Source organism: Natrix helvetica (genome assembly GCF_964273705.1).
Source record: "Natrix helvetica genome assembly, chromosome: 2".
NCBI classification, from domain to species: domain Eukaryota; kingdom Metazoa; phylum Chordata; class Lepidosauria; order Squamata; family Natricidae; genus Natrix; species Natrix helvetica.
Genome location: NC_138552.1, coordinates 217,377,325 through 217,383,324, shown reverse-complemented (window position 1 = coordinate 217,383,324; position 6,000 = coordinate 217,377,325).

The window sequence follows — 6,000 nt, the reverse complement described above, 5'->3', positions numbered from 1 at the left end:
CCTAAGACCATGGGAAAACACATATTTTCGATGGTCTTAAGAACCGAGACACCAATTTTATGGTTGGGGATCACCCAACATGAGGAACTGTATTAAAGGGTCGCGGCATTGGGAAGGTTGAGAATCACTGTCATAAAAGGTGATCACATGAACCTGGGACAGTGCAACCATCATAAATATTAACCAGTTATCAAGCATCCGAATGTAAGTCAGGTGTCCCTAAGGATGCTGCAAAGGTCCTAAGTTGAAAAATGGTCATGTTGCTTTTTTTCCAGTGCTGTTGTAACTTTGAATGGTCACTAAATGAACTATTGTAAGTCAAGGACTACTTGTATAGTAATTGTGACAGGGAAGCCTATTACTGTTCCATTCTCCTGAAGATATACAAGGACATTTCTTGCCTAAGTTTATTTTTCAGCCAAGATACATCAGACACTAACTGTGAGCAAGGAGATTAAAGAGTCTACTAAACTCCAAACAATTTTATTGTATTGTTACAATGAGTATTATTATGGTTTTATTGAACAGATTAACTGATATACCGTATTTATTCGAGTATAACGCGCAAAATTTTCTACCAAAAAAAGAAATCAAAGTTTGGGTGCGCGTTATAAACGAGGGCTGGGGTGGGGTGGCAGTGGCGGCCGGTCCATTGAGGGCGCAGGCGAATTGTAAATTCGCACTGCGCCTTTTCTGGGCTGCAGCCGCTCACTGTACGCGAGGGCGAAGAAAAAAAAACGTCCCCTCGTCGCGTACAGTGGGCGGCCCGAACTGGGAGTGAGAATTCTTATTATCCGCTGTATGGTCGCCGCTTCATTTCTTCGCCTCGCTCACACGTTACGGCATCAGCAATAAAATGGACGGCACAGAAGACGACCTGCTGTGGAATTCAGACTCAGAAGAAAGCGAAGAAACTGGAGAAACAGATGTTCCTGCCAACTGGGACACTGATGAAAAATTAACTCGAGAAGAATGGGAACAACTCTTTAGTGTATCTGATGATGCATCTGACTTTGAAGCATTTTAAATAAATATTGTTACCGGTAATTTTATTTCGGTATTGTGTTTATACCAGTTTACGTTGTCAATAAATGATTTTTATCATGGCCGCACGTGTTCAACAACGTTTTTTTGTCAATTACAATGCTTGGTGTGAAACAAAATTTTATACCGATTTTTAATCGAAAATTAGGGGTGCGCGTTATACACGTGTGCGCGTTATACTCGAATAAATACGGTAATTAATCAGTGATAGTATCAGTTGTTTAATGGTGGGAATATCATATATGAGATACGACTGTACCAGCCTGTGGTATTCAGCTGGTTCTCTCTGGTTCGGGTGCACCAGTAGCAGCAGCTGCGGGAGGCTCCGCCCACCTGCCCTGACATAATGCATAAGCACTGCGCATGCGCAGAAGGTGGTGCACATGGGCAAACACAGCCCCACCTACCGACTGAACCGGTAGTGGTTTGGAGGCCTGGATCACGGCAGGTTCCAGCGACCCAGGCCTGCCATGCCCGCGAACTGGTTCCCCGGGTGGCGCCAAGGCACTGCCATCTTGTTTTTCAGTTCTGCGCATGTGCAGAACAATTTTAACAGCATTGTGCGTGCATGCACGCAAAACGCACATGAGCGAACCAGCAGTAGTGCCTGCCAGATCCCACCTCTACACAACCTGTGCGTGCACGTTTGCGAACCGGCAGGGAAAGTAAGTGAATCCCACCGCTGGACTGTACCATTCCATTTCCTGATCCACCTTTTCCTGTTTTATAGAAAACAGTTTGTATTGCAAAGGAGTATTTTCTTTTTCTGGGTCTTCCAGGAACCTTTATTATATGATTCATAGACCAATGGTTATGTCCAAAAGATGCCTATGCTTTTTCCCCCCTTTCTCTCTTTTTCTTTCATTCTTTACCTGTGAGAAATCATTCATTTGTAACAGGGCAAAGTCTTGGTGTAGTCTCAGACCCTGTAGATATTTGGCTTCTGATGAACCTGACTCATTTTCTGCATGCCTCTTTCCTTTGTGGCAGATTCACAATTTTTGGCAAAATGAATGTTATATGTCAGTGAAGGCGAACCGTTTTGTAAAGGCGTGCCAAAATTGTGTGTGTGCGTGCGCTATTGTGTGCGCATGTGTGCCCACACCAGTGGTGGGATTCAGCCAGTTTGCACCACTTCGGGAGAACTGGTTGTTAACTGTCTGAGCAGTTTGGTCAACTGGTTGTTGGAAGAAATCATTAGGGAAGAGAACCGGTTGTTAAATTATTTGAATCCCATCACTGGCCCACACCCATAATTCAATGCGCCCCATCCAACTGTGCATGCACGCATGACTGCCCCGCCCATGTCTGCAACTTCCGATTGGCCCGTCGGGCCTGTTTTTCGCCCTCCCCAGGCTCCAGAGACTTTCCTGACGCTTGGGGAGGGCGAAAACTGCCTCCCTCGACCCTCCGGAAGGCCAAAAATTAGCTGCGCACATGCACGCCTGAGCTAACATCTTGCGTGCCAATAAATATGGGTACGTGTCCCACCTTTAGCATGCATGCCATAGGTTCACCATCATGGTTATATGTTGTGTGAATCAAAACACCTTTGTTACAGAATACTCAAGGGGACTAGGATCTTAGCTAAATTATGCCAATGTTAAGCCTAATAAGTAGGCCTCTCCCCAGCAGTTCCTGTGAAAGGTTTGTCTGTTTAATGTTGACTCTTTCCATTATTCTTACTCAGGGTTGATGTTTACAGAGAAATCCAAAATACAGGTAACAACAAGGAGGAAGTTGCTGACTTTCTTAATACCATTTATCCAAGCTTCAACTAGAATTTGTGAATTTTAGGCCCTGAACTTATTAGTTGGCCTTAGGTTAAATTATCTCTCTCAGCCTCAGTCTCCTTGTCAGCAACATGGGAGGAAATAGTATTGTGTTTTGCTTCAAAGGTAATTATGGGGCTTATAACTAGATAATGAAGGTATTAGGGCCACTTTGGTATGAGTTATACCTCTGTGGTTTAAACTCAAAAGGAGTAGATTTTTACATACGCCTACCCTATGTTATTTGATATTGTATTCAACGATGTAATTTTCTCCTTCGTAATTGAATCTCATTTTTAAAAAAATATCAGCATTATTAGCTAATGTATCAATACAGCACAATACATCTATAAAACCTAACAAATATTTGTTGATAATGCTGCAATTGGCTTTTTATTGATATTCCAGCACTGGTAAAGAGGTGAGAGATGAGAAGTGTTTATTTAATTCCTGGAGGGATGAAGGCAATTATTTTCTTGATAGATGCTTAGTATGCTGCATCATTTGAGACCATGGCTGGTTGGTGAAAAATGCATCTGAGCCCTGTGAATAACTGTTCCTAGATTTTGCATACATAACAGAGCTGTCTTTGCCCTCATCTTATAAAAGGCATGTTGCCTTGAAGTCCTTTTACAAGTCTTGCAGGTGCCTGAAAACAGCAATGGGGGTGGGGTGTAGAGACCTCCCCTCCCACTAACCACCTCTTTACTGCAGTTATAGGGCTAAGAGACTGAATGCTTTGTAATGAAGGTATATTGTAACATTTCTCACCAGGTGGCACTTTGTTAGCAACAATTAGATCCTGATTGATCTTTGAAGAGCTAATTCTTACACAGTTTTGCAAGGGTCCTAAGAAGGAGCAAGTGTTGAGTGGGAGCACTTTAAGAGTATTAGTGGGGTGGGAGAAAAGAAGAATAGAGCCTCAAGACATTTGCAATACAATGGCAGGGTCTCCTTTGCACCCCCTTAGCAAGCATTAGTTAGCACAGTAATTTGCTCTTACTCCTGTTATTATCCCCTTGGGCACTAATGGTCACTTTATTAATTAGTTGAAAATTGTATTCTAGGTCAAATGGCAGCTTTGTTCCTCCATTGTTGCAAATTGCAACTGGTAGAGCCCAGATAAATAGGAGGGTTATTGTGAATTGGGAGTGAGCCTTTGCTGTTCAAGATAAAGGCCATGGACCAGCTGCACTTTCCAGGACTCCAGAAATGATTTGAAACATCTTTCCCAGAATTGGTTTTTAAACAGTTATATCCATTTTGTTGGCACAGTTTCTAATCATGGTTTGATCCAGCTCTGCTCTATGTGCCAACTTTATATAGGGAACTTTCCCAGGTTCAGAAGTACTCCTGGCTTATTGGTAACAAAAGAATTCACAGCTCTTGCTTGTTATTTGTAGTGTTAAATGTTTCCTCCTCTTCTTCAGTTTGACTCAACATTGAAACTGCCTTACCACATTTTCTACTAGTCTTTCCAACTTGGTGACCTCCATTGCTTCCCCAGCAACTTGAATTTGTAGCTAACCATCCTAGGCTGCAAATACTGGGAGGATAACAAAAGATGCAAAATACCACTCTTTACCAGTCAACTGTATTTTTGCAATCCAGATTTAGTAGCCCAAGTCTACCCCTAAAGTATCTGAAGAGGATCTGGCTGAGAAAGAGCTACTTTATCTGTATAAATTGAGACATTAGTGGTGCCCAATTTTAATCAAAACCATTTGTATTTCAAAGGTCATGTGCATTATAAGAAAATATGTCTTTAGCCTTGTTTAAAGTGGCCTTATAGGCTTTTTACTCCATAATGGATAATCAGTGGTATTTAGAAGGTGAAGACTGATATCAGATCTTCGTTGTGAATGAAAATAGCTCCATACAACTATCTTCTGGTCTTCATTTAGATTTATTTATTTAAGAAAATTTATATGGTTGTCCCACTCACTCTCAGGACTCAAAGTGATGCAAAGCTCATGTGTAAATTAAGCAAAGTTGCATGCCACATTTGTTCAATTTAAGATATGATGTAACTGGTGCATAATGTATCACATGCATTAATCCCAAATAATGAAGAGCAGTACTTCGGTTTCAAACCAATTATCTAAGGCTATATTGCTAGAATGATGTAAATATGATAATACTGTATTTCAGAGTGAAGGAGCTTACCTTGCTTGCCAGTAATGGCTTAATTTACAATACATATAGCATTGGGATTTAAAGAGAATTAATTTCCAGAGATTTAATGTGAGCTACAGTCAGAAATATAGAATCCTGCTACAAAGGAACTGAAAATAACCATAGCATTTAGACATACTGCTTCATAGTACAGCACTCACTGAGGGGTTTATAGGCAGCCTATTGCACTCAACAATCTGGATCCTAATTTTACTGACTTTGGAAGGATGGAAAGCTGAGTCAACCTTTAGCTCTTCAGGATCAGACTCCAGACGGTGGGTAAAGTTATCTGCAAATACTACATTCTAATCACTGCGCTACTAGTGCTCATTATAGAATAAGGTCTACTTTGGCACAAATTAAACAATGTTTAATTCTTTTCCTTCGGGTTTTGTGAGTGTAAGGCCTAGTACAATCTCTTAATGATAAGGGAAATTGAATATAATTTGGATATAATCCCCTTCTGAACCGAGACTCACTTGTGGCAATGGAGCCGAGCAATTTACAAATATTATCATTTTTCTGTTGAGGATTTTTTAACAAATCAGAAGAATTGCCTGGCAACAGGGATGGGATTTTGGGCCATCCACTTGCTTTTCTGCCATTTGACTCAGAAAGTGGATTTTCCCTGGGTTTGCTTTTTCTCCCCTTTTGGTTTCACCTGGATGTTACCTTGTCATCTTCACATTAGAAATATTTTTGTTTGAATATGCTTGTATTCTGACTCCCGGGGTGGTCTGCCTTTTTGAACGATTCGTATTCGTCTCTATCAGCATACATAGATAGCATGAATGTTAGAAGGCTTTTCATCTTAGGATAACAAGTGGCTTGTTACAAATGGTTTCCACACAATTCATGTAGCTTTTACCGTGAATGGAATACTCCTTGTGGAATATTGAAAAGGGAATGAGGCGGGGTGAAATCAACTTACCTTCACTGCTGGTTCGCACATGAGCAGAGGGTCAAAATAGGCACATGATGATGTCTGGGTGGGTGGGCGGAGCCTCGT